Source organism: Schistocerca nitens, chromosome 2, assembly GCF_023898315.1.
Source record: "Schistocerca nitens isolate TAMUIC-IGC-003100 chromosome 2, iqSchNite1.1, whole genome shotgun sequence".
Classification (NCBI taxonomy): domain Eukaryota; kingdom Metazoa; phylum Arthropoda; class Insecta; order Orthoptera; family Acrididae; genus Schistocerca; species Schistocerca nitens.
Window position 1 is genome coordinate 323,457,449 of NC_064615.1, and position 21,198 is coordinate 323,478,646.

Sequence of the window (21,198 nt, forward strand, 5' to 3'; positions counted from 1 at the left end):
ATTTTATCTTTATACGATAAGTAATGAGTAATCTACAGAAGTGCCAGGGCTTCATGTTGACATAATACGTAGGTAACAGCAGTGAAACAATATGGTATCTCACGTCTTGCACCCGGAACGGTAGGAAATCGCGGAATCTCGTTACAGCAGTATCCTTCACAATGCAGAACATTAATTATTTCGAAAGAAAGCGAGAAGGGTTAATCGTAGCAGTATCGACAAAGTTGGCTGTGGTAGGGCTTATGTCGTCCATTACGTGCGGCCTAACAGAAGTCTGAAAAAACACGCATCAGATTAAGTTTTACGCAACAAGACTTATATGACGATTTGCTGAATGGCTCATGAGGCATCAATTTCATTTGCACGTCGCCCAAGCGCAGAGTAACTCCGCAGTGACTGGGGAGCATACGCTAGCTACCACGCATGGTGACGTCACGGCACAGTTCCGGCAGCGCGCGTCGTTCCGCAAGCGTGCACCGCGCCCAGCCAGTGCGAGCTTTCCCCTCCTGGCCGCCCTGCGATGACGTCACGCAGAGCTGCGCGCTCAGCTGGTGGTGGGAGTGGCACGGCGCGGCAGCTCTTCGCAGAAGACGGCAGTCGCAGCCAGGACTGCGCAGCGAGAGGAGATGGACTGAGGACAGTAGTACAGTTCACATCCGACAGCCCCTTCAGAGTTTCCATTCTCACTTTTCCCCGCCTTAAAAATACGTGTTGTACCAGACTCTCCGGGCTAAACAGCCTGTTCTGTAATTGGACCCCGCAACTGGTTTCAACACGACGGCATCTAAAACGTGTATTAATTTGTTCCTGAACTCTACGAGCGTGTACTGAAAAATTATGCCTCCAAATCTTTTGATATGAAAACTCTTACGACTTTTTCAATGAAACAACCTTACTGACATTCTACATCGTCATTCATGTCATATCTATTTCTCAATATAGTCACCCTAGCGACAAACATTCTCCCAACAACAGACCAGTTTGTTGATACCGTCACTGCAGAATGTTTGCTGATGGAGCCACAACCTCGCCTCTGCTTGTACAGCTTCATCACTAGCTAACTGAAGTCGTCGAAGGTGTTTTTTAAGCTTTGGAAACAGATGAAAATTGGATAGGACCAAGTCAGGACAGTGTGGAGGATGATAGATGACAATGAACCAAGCCGCCTGAATGTTGCACACGTCGCAGCGCTCGTGTGTGGTCTGGAATTGTCATGCTGAAGGAGAGGGTGTTCCATACGTGGACGAACTCTTCGAATTAGATTACAGCACGCTTTTCTCACGTACCGAATAGTTACGTTACATACCGCAATGTTACACGCTACAATTCGGAACCATCCTGCGGCAGACGGATGAAAATATGTAGACACAAAGAACAGAGATGTAGAATATTAATAACGTTTGAACGTTTGTTTTATTTAAGAGGTTTAAGAACTTTCACGTAACAATCTGATGCATCATTTTTGAGCACGCCCTCGTATGTAACTAACTCTCGAACAGTCTTTTTTATAGTTTTACTGTACCGTAACTGTTTTCGGCCTAAGTCGATCGTCAGGCGGTAGCGTTGATTTCCTGGCAGTTTGTGTATTAAAATACAACAAAGTTTTTGTAAACTAAGTAATCACAAAAACTTTGTTATATTTCAGGACACAAATGTAAAACTTCCCAGGAAATCGGTGTTACCGTCTGTTGACGGGGTCGGGGCCGAAACTAGTAACGGGATACTAAAAATCATTTCTAAAAAAGTTGTGGTTGGTTGTAATGTTTCCTGTAAGTGTGATTCCCGATACTTGATAAATCCAATCCAATAATGGATAAAATCATGTATATTTTCTATTTTGTCGACTCTCGGCGAACGTAACTTTATGTCGCTGTCTTAGACTTCGTCTTTGCATTCCACCATTAATGAAAAAACATGTCGAATATTTTTATGCGTTTTTGACATGTTTAGTTATTAGCCGTACGTTAACTATTATTAACTGATTTCATCATTTGTGCGTCTGGTAAACGGTAACGTTATGTTTCGCTCATTTCCAAAAACAGTGGGATGAAGTTGCGTTTTACGTGATTGATCAAATAAATCTGGTTCGGACAGAGTTAACGGCATCTATGAACAGCAGATTAACAATCACGATGTATGCGCCACCAGTCTCAATACCATAAAAAAAAGAATCTGATGAAGTGAAAGCTAGCCTGCAGGGAAGCCCGACAAAATCACCAAGCTGCGTAAGTGAGAATACAAAAATAGCCGTGTTTGAATATTATTAAAATGGATCTTCATCTTTGGTCTCCCACTTTTCTGTTCTGCTCAATGTAAGACTTGCCACACGCATTTCTACGTGTTCAGTCTCAATTGGTATTGGGGTATTTGGAACCTCGCTGCATTCATTTCCTCATTAGATGCTTGGTTCAGCTTGTCTGGATATGTGAACTCAGCAATCGAACAAGTACGTATAATAAAAAAAAATGCACTTTTAGTTGAAGCTCCGTTGCATAATGCTGAGACTGAAATCACTGTTTGTGTAACAGTGATCTGCGGCGCAGACTGAGGTCTAAGTCAATTCTGAAGGTGACTGATTGCAGTTAGCGTAACCTACCATTGTCAATACGTAATTCGAAGCATATTAACCGCGTTTTTCTTTATAAACAAACTGCGACATAAATTGAGAAAAGCTGTATTACATACTAGACACATCATCGACTAGTATTTCTGTGCATATTGTGTACATGTATCGAACCCCAAACCATTAAAAATGCAAAAAGGGTGGGGGAGCTACCTACATCCACTTATGATTGGTATTTGTGGTGTCTCGTATGCTCTAGTGAAACAAATCGTCAGCAGTCCTACGATCCAAGAAAAAAAAAACTGCCAGTGTGAATGTACTGAAGTAAAAAAACTAAATACGATTCCGCTTTCTGGTAAATTTAGCATATCTTACACAACATTTTAAACCTAAAAATGAACACACACATGCAACAGATTACTTAATCATATCTGTTATGTAATTTAAAGCTACTGATGAGGTTTCTGGAAATAAATATGGAAGGCATTTAGTGTACCTAACATATTTTTCAGGTGCACTATGCCGTAAACCCAACGATTTTAAACTGTAGTATGGCATTATTCATCGAAGCTTCCGGAATACGTGGTGCTCCCTTATTGTTTTACAGTGGCTGTTACACAGAGCCAAATTTTACTTTATGGCAAATTTTAGGTACATGCTAACGGGGAGGAGGAGGATATTAGTGTTTAACGTCCCGTCGACAACGAGGTCATTAGAGACGGAGCGCAAGCTCGGGTGAGGGAAGGAAATCGGCCGTGCCCTTTCAAAGGAACCATCCCGGCATTTGCCTGAAGCGATTTAGGGAAATCACGGAAAACCTAAATCAGGATGGCCGGAGACGGGATTGAACCGTCGTCCTCCCGAATGCGAGTCCAGTGTGCTAACCACTGCGCCACCTCGCTCGGTTTACATGCTAACGTTATGAAATATGTCGGGTAAGCATCGCCAAAACACCCGACAGGAGCCAAAATATCAGAAAAAACTTTGATATTAAATCTACTGTCCTCCTGAAAATTTAACATTACGAAAGCTTGATACAAGTAAAGAAAGTCAATGGTCCGGGTTAGAGTCCCGGTATGACAAAACAGTTTTAGTTTTTCGCATATGTTCATTGCTAGAGTGTTGAAAAATATCATCGTCGTCCGCCGATGAACCCGGAGCGGAAGCGGCGAAGGCCGCCAGATGAGGAAGCCAGAGGACTGGTCTGCCCCGCGCAGCCAGCGGAAACAGCGCCAGCTCAGCGACTCCACGTCACGTGGCTCGCCCTGCTGTTGTGCATCTCTGACAAGGGAAGCGCATTACCTGGCACGCTTAGAACCGCACGAAAATTTTCTTACAATATAAATCACACATCCGAAAAACCGTTATACGAGCTATTCACATACAAAATTGTCTTACAACCCCACACCCATTCAAGATCCTCAACTTGGGTGACAAGAAGGAAACAAAATATCGGCATAACAGGACCAAAAAACGTATTTCAATGTCGTGACTTACTCCTATATTTTGCTCGTCTTAAAATAATTACGCTATCTGAACAGTTTAATTCAATTGCCATGCATTTTAGACCTGTTATCTTGACACTCTAAACCGGCCGTACTTATTCAATACCAATGATACCACACAATGTTTTATATGACATACACAGTTATAAACTATATTAATAGCAACTACTGTTAATATTACAGTAGACATTAAACATCGCCGGCCGGAGTGGCCGAGAGGTTGTAGGCGCTACAGTCTGGAACCGCGCGACCGCTACGGTCGCAGGTTCGAATCCTGCCTCGGGCATCGATGTGTGTGATGTCCTTAGGATAGTTATTTTTGAGTAGTTCTAAGTTCTAGAGGGCTGATGACCTCAGAAGTTACGTCCCATAGTGCTCAGAGCCATTTCAACCATTAAACACCGGTGAAAATATAATGAAACTACAACATAAAATGAAAGGAATTCAGTTAAAGTGAATAACATCCCACTTAGATAATTAACAGAATTGAAATGATATATTTATAACGAAAAATGGGACAGATTTCACCACGCGAGAAAGCAGGATAACAGACAAAGAACTTTCATGTCTCACAGGTCAGACTCGGAACAAAGTCGATATCGGTCCCTCAGTAAGGAATATGACTTCATTGGGCACTGTGCACATTGTAACCTGTTATTCATGTTGGCTACCAAACCGTTGAGTCCTTTGAGGATATGGTCCCACGGCTGTCTCAAGGTGGTTTTCCGTTCTTGCACGGTTCGAGGAGGGGGCGTTCATTGAGAAACACGTTTGCCAAGAGGGTCGCGGCATGCTCTATAGGGCTTAGGTCAGGGTTGTCCGCAGCCCACTCCACACGTTCAATATCTTCACTTTCCAGTGTGAGACACCTCAACGGTCCTGTGTGGGCCGGCATTGTCGTCCATAAAGAGAAAAGAGAAAGTCGGGGCCTACCGCACCCCTAAAAAGACGGTCATCATCCACAATAATCTCTTTGCAATACTGCTGTGCTGTAACGGTACCTCGCGCAAAGCTATGAAGAGGTATTCGGCCACTGAGCATAGTGCCTGCCCACACCATAGCGCTCATGCCATACCGAACACGTTCATGAACATTCTGTAGTGTTTAATTTGTTTCCCCCCTCTCGACGCCCAATGTAGGGCAGAATAACTTGCCACAGAGAAGGGAGTCCGCAGGGGAACATCACGCTGGACCACTATTACTGAAGCAAGCAAGGTGCTCCGTACACCAATGACTTCTTTCTCGACGATGGAGAGGTTGAAGTGCGATGCATTTAACAAGCTTCCGAACATACAAACCAACCTTATTTAATCGCCACGAAATAGTTCTGGGGAGACCAGAGTACCATAACGCTTGCAATGTCTGTAAGCGATCTTCCTAGGAGTGAGATGCCTGCTCCTTTTCGCCACTAGGGCTACGTATGCGGTGTGATCGTTCGTCTATGACAGCGGGCATGCTTTCCCATAACATATCCACCTTTAGCTGTCATTTTTATCGCAAGTTAACACTTGTGGACATACCCATTACCTTGGGCACTGTAAAGCCGTCCAACTGCTCGTCCACGATGGTAAGCACTCTTAATCGTGTCTTGCAGACATGTTGCTGAACAACACGAAATGTCGCATTAATTGGTTCCAAAACAACCTCCTCATACCTATACTGCATGAAGTGTCGAATGCGTACAGAACGTTCATGCACCGGCTTCGCTGCAGCTAACACGTCCCACCGTCCATTTCATTTTACCTTCATTGTTGGGTGTTCCGCAGCTGTATACTATCAGAACAATAAACTTTTTCTAATGACCATGATCAGGCCGTTAGAAAATGTATGTCCGGAAGCATAATTATTGTAAGCAGAGGGGAAATGTAGCAATACGTCACAGCATTGAAATATGGGTGTTTTTGGTCCTACTACATCGACGCTTTGTTTCTTGGCATTGCCATAGTTCCTCCGTTAGACCTTTAATAGATCATTTAAATGTCTCTCATTGTAAGAGGCGCACTTCTGCATGGGAATGTCTCATAACACCGTTTTTAGGATGAGTGATTTATATACTAAGCACATTTTCGTACGGTTCTGAGCGCTCCAGTTCACGTACTTCCCTTGCGAGAATACAAATGAGGTGCTCAATACGAAATTAGTGCGGTGAATGAGGAGAGGGGAGAGGCGTTGCAGTGTGCTTGTGCAACAGGTAATAGAAACGTCGTCTTAAAGCATTTGTATTTCTGTGCTCGTTGGATATACAGATCACTTACCTCCGACCTATCAATTTTTTAGCTCCATCCGAAACTAGCTTGGCATCGGTTCTGACGGCCACAGAGTTTGGACAAAGTTTTGCTTCAGTTATTAACACCAAGACTGATCTGATGCGCTCCAGTCCTGGTGCTTGCCAGTTATCAACTTCCTTTTGGCATAACTGCCGCATACTACGTTAATGGTCTGTCTTATATAGTAGTATCTAGCGGCCTTCCCTGCGATTATTCCTTCCATCATGCATTCAACTAGTTTTGAAACGACTCATAATATGTGCCCAATCAATCTCCCATTTACTATGCCGTTTGTTTTGGATTTTTCCCCTCGCTGTCATGTTGCCGGACGTTTTATTCACTGTGTGACCAATCCATCTGATCAAAAGGCTATTGTAACATCAAATTTCAAACGCTTCTACTGCATTGCCTGACAAAAAATGAAGCGTCCAGAAGCGGAGGAGGAAATGGAACTTCACGGGCTGAGAGGGTGTGTGGTTTTGTGATTACAAACGAGTGTCAAATTTACGAAGAACGCTGAACTATGAGCCTACTTTTCAGTTTGACGTTGCAGTCTAAAAGGTTTCTTTCGTCGATTTGTTGGAAAATATGCGATTGTGGAGCCATATATGCCGACAAAAATGTCCAGATTTCAATTATCTATCGACCTCGTCAATTCTAAATCGATTGCGGGTCATGAACTTCAGGGGTAGTTTTCCGAAAAACGGAGGGGGGGGGGTGTGGAGGGTGGTGTGCCAACAAACCAATTTCCAAATATGAGCCGAATCAGTTGGTCGTGTCTGAGGCCTTCCTCTTTTTAGAAGGACGCTCCCATCCCCCAACCCACTAATAAAATGAAGTGTTCAGTTAATGACAGCCGGTTCACAATAAACGCGAACTTGCTGTGACGCTTATCATCCTGACGTAAGGTCAGGCCACAGAATTGGTTAGCCTGCTGAAATTATCTTGCATACACGTAGAAAGTTTTGCATCGGATCGTGCCACCTTCAGCGAAACCATCGATTAAATGCACTGGTGGGGGAAAAAAGAAATCGCAACACCAAAAACTAAGAGTAATGAAATTTCGGGAATGCATTTGTCTACGTAACATATTTAAGTTATTGACACTGGAAGATCACAGGTTAATGTAAGCTCGAGATATGCTATTGGAAATGTGAAATGCAAGTACATTAATCACCAGTGCAAACGCCACAACGTTGAATGCAAGCATGCAAACGTGCATGGATTGTGTTGTACAGGCGCCGAATGTCAGTGTGTTGGTCGGTCAATACGAGGATTGTTAATGCCGTCCGATGATGTCCCATATGTGCTCGATGGAGACAGATCTAGTGATCAAGCAGGCCAAGGTAACATGTTGATGCTCTGCAGAGCATGCTTCATTAAAAACAGCGGTATGTGGGCGAGCGTTATTCCGTTGGAAAACACCCCGTGGAATGCTATTATGAATGGCAGCACAACAGGTCGAATCACCAGACTGACATACAAATTTTCGGACACGGTGCTTGGGATAACCACGAGAGTGCTTCTGCCATCATACGAAATTGCACCGTAGACATAACTCCAGGTGTAGGTCCAGTGTGTCTAGCACGCAGACAGGTTATTTGCAGTCCCTCAACTGTCTTCCTTCTAACCAACATACAGGGCCATCTCTGGCAGCAAGAAGGAACCACCTTTCATCAGAAAACACAACCGACCCCCACCCTGCCATCTAATGAGCGCTGGCTTGACAACTGAAGTCGCAAACGGCGGTCGTTAGGGTAAGTGGAATGCACGCTGTAGGGCGTCTGGCTCGGAGCTGTCCTTAAAGAAACCGATTTGTAACAGTTCATTGCGTCACAGCGGTGGCAAATGGTGCTCACATTGCTCCTGTATATGTAGTGCAATGCACCAGAGCTATACGCCGAACACCATGGTCTTTCCTCTCGGTAACGCCACGTGGCCGGCCGGAGGCCGGTCTTCTTGAGACAGTACATTCTCGTGACCACCTCTACCATTACTCTTGTACAGTTGCTACATTCCTGCCAAGTATTTCTGTAATATCGCAGAAGGGACATCTGGCTTCTCGTAGCTCTGTTACACGACCTCATTCAAACTCAGTGAGCTGTTGATAATGGCATCTTTACCGCCTTAAAGGCTTTCTTGATATGAACTCTTATGCGCCTGGCGCAAAATTTGAATAGACATATTTCGGACGAAAAACACGCCTACCAATTTTCGTTTATGTAACAACTGATTCTTGGTGCTGCGATTTTTTTCCGTGACCTTATATGGTGAGACACCCACAAATATGAAACGGATAAGATTGTATATCACCGCAGGGCGAAGAAAGAAAACGGATTGCACTGATAAACTGATACAAGCATGGGTCAGTTGCTTTTTATTAAGTTACTCATCGCTGCTGTTTTCAGGTACATTTCATTACTCTTGGAAGATTAAAGCTGAAACAGGTCTTCAGCTATGTGTGTTTAAGACGAAATGGAATTTCCATTTGCATTCCCCTTCCTGCATCTTTCAGTGATAAGCGTGCGGTACTTACACTCAACCCAGAACATTGTCGAAGTCCACTGCCTGTAGCACAGTCCATGGATTCAGTTTCTCGTACCTGTAACACAAACAAAATATAAATGTGACAGTCATGCATGAGGCAGGCGACCATTGTTATAATAACCTGCTCTGGGTTCAGGCCGACTGGGTCGCAGTTGTGAAAGACACCATCCAAGGAATGACTATTGCTCATATGACGGGTATCGGTATTTATCCATCATCAGATATCGAGGAGCTATTGCTGCAGACTACTGTGCGAATGTTTCACATACAACAATAAAACGCCACATCTACGTACAGAAATCGCTCCTGGATACCTAATGACGAATAAATTCAGAAACGTGTCATATGAGTAATAAAGTTTGCCTGATGTTTGACTTTACCACAGCGACCCAGTCAGGCTGAATGCAGAACTATATACACAGACAAAAGAGTTAGCTTAGGTGAAATCTCTGACTTTCAGTATCAAATATTTTATACTGTAAGCTCAACTCTGCTGCGTCAAACTACGCTACTGCTCTTTGTACTTCATGCTGATGCCCTACAAGCCCGGAAGGTTCATGTCATCCGGAAGCAATATTTATTGCAGAATAGTTATTTCTGACATGACTGACTTGTGGGTGAAAGACACAGTAAGCTTGTTGTTAGAAGTTTAGCTTTACGCTTTATGGCTAAATCCCACACAAATTCAATGGTTCAGTTTGAACTCGTGTGAAACAGAGCTTGTCGTGCTTCGGGATCGTCCTCAAAGTTTCCCCGAGCTACGTGGCACCAGCTACATTGTTTAGGTTTTTTCCGGACCGCCCGCCTGGGTTTCCTCCTAAACACAGGTAATTTGTCAATAAAGTATGACTTGTTTATGTGTCGCCTGGCCTTGACCAAGTGTTCCCGCACAGATGAATGGCCGGTCACAGTGAGTGGGGAAGTGGATGAGAACGTTTGCACTGCGACTGACTGGCCAAGATATTGAGGTTGCCGCTTTCTGCTGACATCGGGTCATGCGCCAACGGGGAAGCACACGAGCTATCAAACACAAGATGAAGCAATGCGGTTAACACTACCGCAAGGGCGCAAACCAGGTCTCTACTACCGGCTCTTGAGGTCAACTGTCTGCTGCCGTCTGTTGAAGTCTTTTACTCGCCTTTCGCACAAAGGGTACGGTAATGGACGTGTAGGAGTTACGATTCTGAGGAGAAAACCCCCACAATCGCGTAAACACTTTACCAATTCCTAAAACGAGAATGGAGACGTATTTAGGGTGACACAGATTAAGAAGATACTATTTCAGAGGCAACTGTGGGAAGCTCTATACAAACAGCAGTTACGAGGAGCGTTCAACAAGTAATCCAAAATTTCTTTTCTCGGCCAATTTCGGTTGAAAAATTTCGGAATTGTGGAACATAGTGGAATATCCCCTCTATTGTTTCACAAAGGACCGAAAGGTGGCGGCACTGTATGTAGCCTTCAATATGGGCCTGTAGCGGAGGTACGTTCCAAGCAGAGAGGTGTCAGTGAGTTTCTTTTGGCGGAAAACCAGAGCATCGTAGATATTCATAGACGCTTGCAGAATGTCTACGGAGACCTGACAGTGAACAAAAGCACAGTGAGTCGTTGGGAAAGGCGCCTGTCACCATTGCAACAAGGTCGCGCAAACCTGTCCGATCTCCCGCGTACCGACTGAAGGCACACGGCTGTGACTCCTGCAATGTTGGAACGTGGTGGAACGAGGTGATCGACGGATCGCAACCAACTCGCAGCACAACTAGACGCTTCTGCCAGTAGTACTGACACAGTCGCCCACCAGTTAGGGAACTCAAAAGGCGTGCGCCCGCTGCGTTCCTCGTCGCGTAACAGAAGAGGATAAACAACAACGAATGACAATCTGTGCGGAACTGCTTGCGCGTTACGGGGTTCACCGTGATGACTTCCGTCGAACAACGTTACAGGAGGCAATGAAACAATGGTTCATCACAAAACAGCAACCCATCAAAGAAAAGTTTAAAGCCACAGCCTCATCCGTTGAAGTACGGCGACAGTGTTCTGGTACTCTCAAGGGGTTATTCTGTTTGATGTTCTCCCTCACGGTGCAATAATAAGCTATGAAATGTTGTGCTACCCTCAAAAAACTGAGGAAACAACATCAGCGTGTTCGTCGCTGCAAAAATGCAAACGAACTTTTCCATGACAACGCAACGCCTCACACAAATTTGCTCCTCCCAGAACAGCTCACAAAATTTCATTCATCTACATCGATACTCTGCAAATCACATTTAAGTGCATGGCAGAGGGTTCATCGAACCATCTTCACAATTCTCTATTATTCCAATCTCGTACAGCGCGCGGAAAGAATGAACACCTGTATCTTTCCGTACGAGCTCTGGTTTCCCTTACTTTATCGTGGTGATCGCTCCGCCCTATGTAGGTCGGTGTCAACAAAATATTTTCGCATTCATTGGCCTGTTCTTCCTCATCCACCCTACCGCCCGGATCTCGCACCTCCCTACTTCCATCTGTTTCGGCCAATATGATGGGGAGGCAAATGATGCAGCAAGACGTTGGCTCAACCGTCGACCAGTAGTGTAGTACCATGCGGGCATAGAGGTCCTCCCAGTAAGGTGGCATAACGCTGACGCATTGAACGGAGATGATGGACAATAGAGTTTTGCAGCCAAAAACGTAGGGAATAATGTGGTGTACTGAAATCCTTAATAAAACCAACCTGCTTTCACGAAAAAGGTGTGTTGCATTACTCACGGAAAGCCCCTCGTATGCAGAAGCTAAATGCAGAGGTAAGAAATTTTGAAGTGGTGGGAGAATCAGCCAGAACAGAAGTAACGTTACCTAGACCAGCGTAAAAAATTATCATTGATAGTACGAAGGAAGGCACACCGGACTAACTGCTTAGTACTGTTTGTTGGCCCAGGACCAGTACCAAATTGGATTAACGGAAGACAGAAAATATTCACAAAATAGTTACAAGATTAGTCTTTTTTTGTTTGGGTTGTACAGACGGTTACTATATATTAAGGAAGGTGTGTGGGGATAACTCTGTCGCTCGCAGTACAGTAAGTCGTTGGACATGCAGGTTATCTCGTGAAAGTGAGCAAGCCAATGCTCTGAAGCTCCCGCGCTGCGGCACAAGCACTGCACAGTGCACAGACACCTGACAGCGTGCGATGTATTCACAATCTGATTTTGTCTGAAAAACGCACGTAACAGAACTGTCAGTCCGAATCGGAGTAGGAGAAGCTATTGTGTGCAGGATATTGATACAGCTAAAGTTGAAGAAAGTTTGTGCAAGGTTGACTCCGAGAATGTTGGCTGATGCCCACAAAGAAACACGAAGGACAGCACAGGAATTGCGGAGACGACTTCCTTCCAATGATTGTGACGGAAGATGTAACCTGGTTGCATCACTCTGAACCGTAGGCGAAAAGGTGATCCATCGAATGGCATCATGCAAACACGCCGAATCTAAACTGTGGCTTCAGCAACGAAAGTGATGGCGAAGGTGATATTGGTTCGGAAAGGCTGTTACCTGTGAACATCATGCCACACGGAAGCGTTCGACGACATCGGCAAAAACTCGATGTTTTGCTGTTGCACGATAGCGCCCGGTCACGTTTCAGTAAGAAAATCACCACCGAGATCACAAAGCTTGGCTTGACAAAACGAACACCCAGCCTACAGTCCTGATGTTGCGCTATTTGAATATGACCTCTTCGGTAAATTGAAGAAATCCCTTCGCGGAACGAGATTTGAAGATTACGACTCCATTGCAAAGGATGCTGAACAGTTTCTCAAACGTACTGGCCCTGACTTCTACCGCGCATGTATACGGGCCTTAGTTCCTCGGTTGCGTAAGGTAGCTGAAAGCGAAGGAAATGACATTCCGTGTCTCAAGAATGTATGAACATAGTGTGAAAATATCGAAGGTATGGAAAACAAGTGTTTTTGTTAAACTCTGTGCTTTTATTTTGGATTGCCCCTCGTATGGTGACTTGCGGAGTGCAGCTGTAGATTAAGATGTAAAAGGGAATTAGAGTACCGGACAGGAATACGGAATTTGTCAAGTATATTAAACACACTGTCCAAAAGAAATGGCGGGGGGGGGGGGGGAGGAAGAAGTGTATAAATGTCCGGTACGTTACATCTGCTTTGATATAGGCAGTACCTGTGGTCTTTCTGCATGGCTCGAGATCTTTACTTTCAATGTAGGCAACAGTTAAAATCATTCGCTATCTATTGGCTATGTCATGCAGTAAAGTGTCACGTGACCTTCAGAAGGACGTGTGTTCCGATATTTGTTTTCTAGAGAAGCACAAAGAATGCAGTTGTCATTTGTGGGCGCCGCCCCAACCAAGTACATGCAATGCGACTTAACGCAGTGCAAATTGCAACGGCGGTCTATTTGATCAGAACAGGATGGACTTTCGGTCTGCTGCTGCGGATGCCGATGCCGCTCCTGGTGTCATCCACAGGTTGTGGACACGCTACAGGGAGACAGGTCAGTGTACAAGGCGAATTTGAAAACGTTGCCGACGCATTACAACCCTACGTGGATACAGATACCTGGCCGTACCTGCGTTGCGGCATCGTACGGCTACCACAAACGCACTGCAAGACGATCTCAGGCCACTGGTGCCGCTGTGTCAAATCAGACTGTAACGAACATGTTACGAGAAGGACCTCGAGACCCAGACGTCCTTTCGAGTAACCCGCTTGACAATATCTTTCAACTCGCCATCACTTCTGCCGTTCCCATATCAACTGGAAAATTCGTTAGTAGTGAAAGGTGTTATTCACAGACGAGTCCAGACAACCTCTGCCAGAAGGTGATGGCCGTGTTGGTGTGTGAAGACCCGTGGTGAGCTTACCCGCCAAATTTCGTCCAATAAATCTGGCAGATTCGGCCAAGGTTCTGTGATGCTGGGGGAGGCTTCAGTGTTGACAGCCGTATGGATCTTGTCGTAGTACATGGTCGCCTCACCGCCAGGCAGTACATCGAACATTTCGTGCTAGACTATGTTGTGGCTGCTGCAAACGATGGTGGTCCTGAATGCTTTTTGATGCGAGGGCCCATGCGTCAGCAGGGATGTCTTTCGAAGCCATTTGGAGTAGCCGGCAATGAGTCCCGACCTAAATCTCTTCGTGCATATGTGGGACGTACTTTAGAGTCTGTTCGCGGTCGTCCTGTGCTACAACAGACTCTCCAAGATCTGTGTGTTTTCACTGCAGAATGGGAACGGATACCACAGGCTAGCAAGCCTACGTAGACGTACAGGGAGCATGTAGGTATCCAGAAGTGATAAACGCTCACTGACGGCACACACGTTACTGAAGATCTGCTAGTGCAATGAAAAGCGTCCAGGATGACGGGATTAATGATTTCCACTTTGTTTTCGAAATTTGTCGGATATTTTAGTTCTTTTGATGTAAGCGATCGAGGGTGTAATAAAGTTTTGTAGCGTCCTTAATTTGTGAAAGAAAGTTATAAATATACCCGGTCCTCAATTATTCAGGAAAGGAGTATGGCAGACGCCGAATGTCATGTTCTCTTAATTCTTCTAAGCAGTGTAAAAGGCCTGAAGACTGGTCTGAACATCACTATGGTTTACAAGGCATGGTCCTGTCCGACGTAGATTGTCGTTTCACTCCTCGATGCTTCAACTGACGAATCCAGCCAGTTACATGGACAACTTACAATTCAACATGGATTTCGATCGGTTTACCACTAAGCTAAACAGTCCCCGGTCAGTCTTACAACTTTTGTCTGTATTTTCTACAAGTAATCACCGTTGGCGAAATTTGTTGCTGTGAAAAATGTAGAGTCCCTCTGCGGTATGGAATCACGAGAAACCATAGCTCCCCAACTACTGGCTGGATATGTCACTTCAAGGGTCGGAGGAATGCAACGGTATACCACCTCTAATAGGAGGACGTGTAGCAAGGCACTGTGTTGCAACCAAACCATCTTCAACCTGTACATACTATAAATTGAAGTGTCCCACCGCAATTTCTGTTTGTATGTTGGAGCTAACCATAGGTAAGACTGTAGAGACTTTGATATGAATTTCACTAATGGATAGACTGATTCACGAGGAAGGTTTGTTTATATCCACTACATATTATTATAAAGAAGTCGTCCAGCCGTAAATACTTAAAGTGTCACCCGTGCGAAGCCAGGGCGGATCGTTAGTTTTATATAAATAAATGAGACAGAATACAGACTTTCCAGTATTTTTTTTTGTCCCAGACATGAAAGGAAAGATGTTGACTGCTAACTTGAAGAACGCGCTCATGCGTGTGCGTTTATTGTAGTGCTTACTATACGAGTGCCAGCAGAAAGTCGCAGCATCTTGTAGCTGTCGCCGACTTTACAACCTGTACAATCAATCGCCGACGTTATAGCCCATACTATCAACATTGGCCACTTACACTACTGGCAACAACGAGTTTTTTTTTTTTTTTTTTTTTTTTGCGCACGCACTCCTCAGAGAGCGGGCCGGACATCTCTTACCGCGTCCGTAGTACGGAGTTTGACGTCAGCCTTGGAATCTGCGGCCTCTTCCCTTCTGGCAGGTTTTCGCAACAGTTTTCAGTTTCAGTACAGCAATGAAAGTCGCCGTCCGCTATAACATGGTGATGCAACGCGGCGCGAAGCACGCGGAAGTCGGTCTGTGGCCAAGGACGCCGCAGCTTCGTGGGCTGACGTTACGGATTTACAGCTTTCAGCGGCACCTTTTCTATTGAACTCACATTCTAGGCAGTCTACATGCCACGATTAAAACCAGTATCAGAACAGAAGCGATATCTCTCACCTTTTCTCGACACACTTTGCATGCATGGACACCAAAGGTCAATAAAAAGATATCGCAGACGACTGAGAAAGCTGAGGTGCTATGCCGTAGGAAGGTTTTTTATAGTTTAACGTGGAACACAAATACATGGGCGACGTTTTGAACAGATGAAGCTTAAGGAGAGATTAATGTTAAGTTACACATCCATTAGAAGAATCCGAGGAATAGCCTGAGACTGCCTCCAGTTTTTGCATTATTAACGAATCAGTTTAAGAATTGAGCTGTCACGGCAGTAATCCCTTTAAGTATCCATACGTACAGCGCCATTACGATAATGGTTCAAGACAAATTAGAAAGGAAGGAAACAAGATGCATGTTTAACGTCCCGTCGTCTATGATGTCATTGCACAGGGAACACAAACTGGGATTTGGGGAGGAAAATAGTCGTGACTTAAGGAACCATCCAAGCATTCGCCCTAAGCGATATAGAGAAAACAGCTGATACCTAGAATACGAATCTAGCGTCTTACCAATGCGCCATGTGGCTCTATCTACTTTGCGTTCCAGTTCTACACACGGATTTAAGGAAAGTCTCTTACACACAGCTAAATACAGTATGCTGTGTAGTATTGCACCATCGTAACTACTGATCTGTGCGAGAAATAAACGTGTTTTCAGCATTTCGCGACTGACAGTTCAACTAAAAGAAAACTGTATTTTAAGACGGAGCACTGGCAAACATCGCGCTGTAAGCTACGCTAGAGTTCATGAGGTAAATGAAGGAAGGAAAAAAGGAAGAGAAATAGTTTATTTCCAATGTCGCTTTATCTCTGTCTCTACGATTTTATATGTGGAGCAAGTTGAATGGTCAGGCGCCCTCAACAACTTCCCCGCAAATTTGTGATAATTTTACAGTCTACTACCGATTATTATAGCAAACAATATCACGACCACATCATCAAAAGCTTTTACCCTAACCTAAATTGGTGTTAAACTATTTTTTATACATAAGACAAGCTTAACACAACATAACATTTGTGGTTGCTTCCTGATTCCTTAGGTACCATACAATCTACCTGAAATTTTATTTTAGGATTCCTGTAAGAAGTCCATGTTTCGAATGCTGAAGCAGTCAAACACTGTAGTCCATATTTTGCTACCATGAACAGAATGTCTGTAACAACTGAAGATCATAATATGGTAATTTGTTTCATGGGGACCTCTTTGATTAATTCCAAATTGTGTCAAGTATCAGGAGAGATTTTATTGTGCAATATTGAATTCAACGACTGTTTCCAAAAGAAACTTTCAATTGATGCTAGAGAACAGAGGATCAAGTGTTACATATACAACTGTAGCCTAAATTCATTAAGTGAATTAATATTAAAAAATATAAAACATAATATTAAGTTATCCATAAGTTCGGAAATATTACAGATTCTTAACATCTAACATAGGTTTTTAAAACAGCACAAAAATTACTTTAAGACGAGACATTTTACACATTTCACTGACTCCTTAAATTTCGTAAAAGTTACAATTATTTTGTTTTGCTAAGATGGCCTAACAAAGTGTGGAAGGAATACTAGACCCTATGATTGTTACTACCAAATTAATATACATTACGATTAATATACAAAGGACAAACTCTCATGTAAAAAGGGCCACCATGCAGCTTAATTCTACTACGAAGTATATACAAGAGGAATGGTCAATGTTCAGGATATGACGGGAACGAGCATTCAAAGAAAAATTGTGCAAAAATGCAACCCTTAACAGCTATGAGTACGTGTTCATCTTGAGGTATGCATTTTAGAGACAATGTTTACTACATTATTTGCTTCGAATGATCGCTCTTTTAATATTCCTCAATACTGACCATTCCTCCTGGGACACCCTGTATTTATACTTAGTTTTTGTGACCTCACATCGCATAAACTGGGGGGTGGGTTGGGTGGGTGGGTGGGTGGGTGGGTTGGGAGGGGGGGACAACGAGCAAAGGTATGTCTATATCTCCATGTAGTTCTCTTGAGAGACACAATAAGCTGATCTGTGTGATTTGACGTTGAGATACGTCGTTAGAACTCAAATACATTATTTTGTGATGGTCTAGCGAAGTTAGGTTGGCAACACTGTAAAACATGGCCTTTGGCTGTTGATAATCCTCACTTTGTTTGAAATGTGTTTACGTAATGAATGTGAACAATGGGACAATACCCCTTGAATGGACAGCGGCCTGCGCAATTCATCATTATTTGTAGATGCAGCCCATAAAGATGGATTGGTGGTGTAATAGTATGGGGTCACAGAATTTGATTACTGACCTCGACATTGTAAGAGGCCACAAACAGGAGGAGATACGCGCTTGTATCTCTTTTGAATAAATTGCGCAGTGTGCTGCATCGACTTCTACTGTGATCGTTTCAAATATATGTATATACACTCGTCAATAGACTTGGTGCAACGGAATTCAATCTTTATAGAGCTCCTAGAATAATAGCAGGAATACAGGGTGCAACTGATATGTGGCTTCAGTTTACGCTGTGATAACGTCTAAATCTTCAAGCTTGTGTCGAGGCTGCATTGGAAATTTTATTTAAATAATTGTTAATGAAATGTGAATATACATACTGACTGGCCCATAAGCTACTTTATAATCTTCCATAAAGGTGGTTGTTACACGGCAGATGGCGTGATCGCTGAGAATTTTTTTATTTATTCACTTGTTACATCAGACACCTCAGGAGTAGAATGATATCATCAATGTAGGTAGCTTACGTAACGAGAATTATAAGGCTGTACATTTTTTAAACACTAATCTGTAGATACATGTTCATACCTTTTTACTTTCAAGGAAATTTACTGTGTTGTTACTCTTTCACAGAAATAAATACAAAGCTTGGACTTATTCACTACGTTCCCGCCTGAGGCAAGCATCTTTCTCACGTCCCCCGTTTGATCTTTTCAGTGCTTTCTTTTTGCGCTGTGGGCACCTATGAACTGACAAGTACCTATGATATCTACAAGTCCTAATAAAGACAGATTCATTTTTTCCTGTAGGTTCCGTGATAGTTTCCTATCTGTACCACGAATATTTGGAAAGAGTGGGTTTTTATGTATAATGTCCACAGGCGGCAGCACTTTCGTGTCGGTAGGTTGGTAGTAACGATTTATTTTGCAAACGCTCTCAGCATTTCGCATACTAAGGAATGGAAGTGACGCGAGAGGAGCAGTAGGCGAATAAAATTCTGTGTTCGTTTAAACCATACAGCCACTGAAACTTCGTAATGCTGCAGCAAGCGTACGACGAAGATGCACTACCTAGTAGTACAGTTGTAAAGTGGTTCAGGAACTTCAAAGAAGGTCGACTTGTCCTTGTTAAGCGACGTGAACCTAAATTTTTCAGATTCTGTTCTGACAGAAGTCAACATCAACAAAGCTGCTGTTATCGTTTGTGAGGATCGGCGGATAACATTACGTAACCTTAGTGACATGTTGAGCTTTTCATATGGCAGTGTCTTTACGGTTATGCAGAATCACTTCCATATGAACCGTGTTTGTGCTTGTTGAGTGCCACATTTGTTGTCACCCGAACAAAAAGCTGTGCGAATGGAGACAAGTCGTGAGGCGTTGCGTCTCTTTCTCATGGAGTAGAGCGTTTCTGGAATCTATCATCGCCAGTGATGAGTCATGGCTGCATTATGATTCTGAAGGAAAACTAGCCAGTACAGTGGGGAAATCGCCATGTTCTCTAACACCAAAGAGGCGAAAGTTATTCCATCTACAAGGAAAGTGATAATCACATTTTCTGTCATGGAATGATTTATCAGCATACATTTCCCCCTCACACTATTGTTACAGCAGCATACTGCACGTAACTGAGGAGGCACACTGCAAGTATACGACCAGACTTTCTCGGACTCGGTAAGAACATCATGACAATGCGTGGCCTAACGTCTCAAATCAAATCCTGCAGTTTCTAGCTCAGTTGAACATTACCTGCCTACCCTATCCGCCTCATATATCCTATCTCACACCCCGTGATCTTTACTTATTATCATTAAAGGAAAAGCATCAGGGCATTCGATTTGAGAACTCTGAAGCAGTGCTCAGAACTGCGAGGCGAATCTTTAGGACCAGAAAAGAATACCTGGAGAGACGCTATAGAAACGTGCATTCAAGTACAATGGGAGTAATTTGAAAAGGATCACGTAAACAATAAAATGGAGTAACAAACATCTCTGAATCAGTCTGCCTTTTTTGATCTGCACTTGTATGTTCTATTAAAAACAGTCTCTTCACACCACTTCATCGATCACTCACGTCTACATTGTCAACAACGAAGTTCACTCGCAAAACAGCAGAGGCATACTCTGTGTGCGGCTAACATCAAATCGGGGAAAACGTTAACTTCCTTTGGTGACTCATTAAAAGATTGAAAACACGCGGAACACGAGCGATCACCTGCGAATGCGAAACGAACATGGCCGAAATGTGTCCACCGTCGCTCGGCCACCATTTACACAACATAGCATTCTCGTTCGCTTGTGGTTGGTCCAGTGTAAACCAAGATTTAGGTGTTATTGAGCAATGCTGATATGTAGTACGCAAGGCAGTTAAATTACTACTGTAATTATTACTTTTTGTTCCTTAATACAAGCACACTAGAGCAATCTTGAGTTGTTGTTGTTGTCTTCAGTCCTGAGACTGGTTTGATGCAGCTCTCTATGCTACTCTATCCTGTGCAAGCGTCTTCATCTCCCAGTACCTACTGCAACCTACATCCTTCTGAATCTGCTTAGTGTATTCATCTCTTGGTCTCCCTCTACGATTTTTACCCTCCACGCTGCCCTCCAATACTAAATTGGTGATCCCTTGATGCCTCAGAACATGTCCTACCAACCGGTCCCGTCTTCTGGTCAAGTTGTGCCACAAACTTCTCTTCTCCCCAATCCTATCCAGTACTTCCTCATTAGTTATGTGGTCTACCTATCTAATCTTCTGCATTCTTCTGTAGCACCACATTTCGAAAGCTTCTATTCTCTTCTTGTCCAAACTATTTATCATCCATGTTTCACTTCCATACATGACTACACTCCATACAAATACTTTCAGAAATGACTTCCTGACACTTAAATCTATACTCGATGTTAACAAATTTCTCTTCTTCAGAAACGCTTTCCTTGCCATTGCCAGTCTACATTTTATATCCTCTCTACTTCGACCATCATCAGTTATTTTGCTCCCCAAATAGCAAAACTCCTTTACTACTTTAAGTGTCTCATTTCCTAATCTAATTCCCTCAGCATCACCCGATTTAATTTGACTACATTCCATTATCCTCGTTTTGCTTTTATTGATGTTCATCTTATATCCTCCTTTCAAGACACTGTCCATTCCATTCAACTGCTCTTCCAAGTCCTTTGCTGTCTCTAACAGAATTACAATGTCATCGGCGAACCTCTAAGTTTTTATTTCTTCTCCATGGATTTTAATACCTACTCTGAATTTTTCTTTTG

The 21,198-nt window shown here is 43.6% G+C and overlaps 1 protein-coding gene across 3 annotated transcripts in view; it reads right to left on the minus strand.

The window, feature by feature from the left end:
- Positions 1-21,198, minus strand: part of LOC126236114 (wiskott-Aldrich syndrome protein family member 3) — a 282,816-nt gene that overhangs the window by 146,670 nt on the left and 114,948 nt on the right. For all 3 annotated transcript variants that reach the window (XM_049945185.1, XM_049945183.1, XM_049945184.1), the window contains exon 2: positions 8,872-8,937. The gene's annotated coding sequence lies outside the window, so the exon portion shown is untranslated. The remainder of the gene's footprint in view (positions 1-8,871; positions 8,938-21,198) is intronic.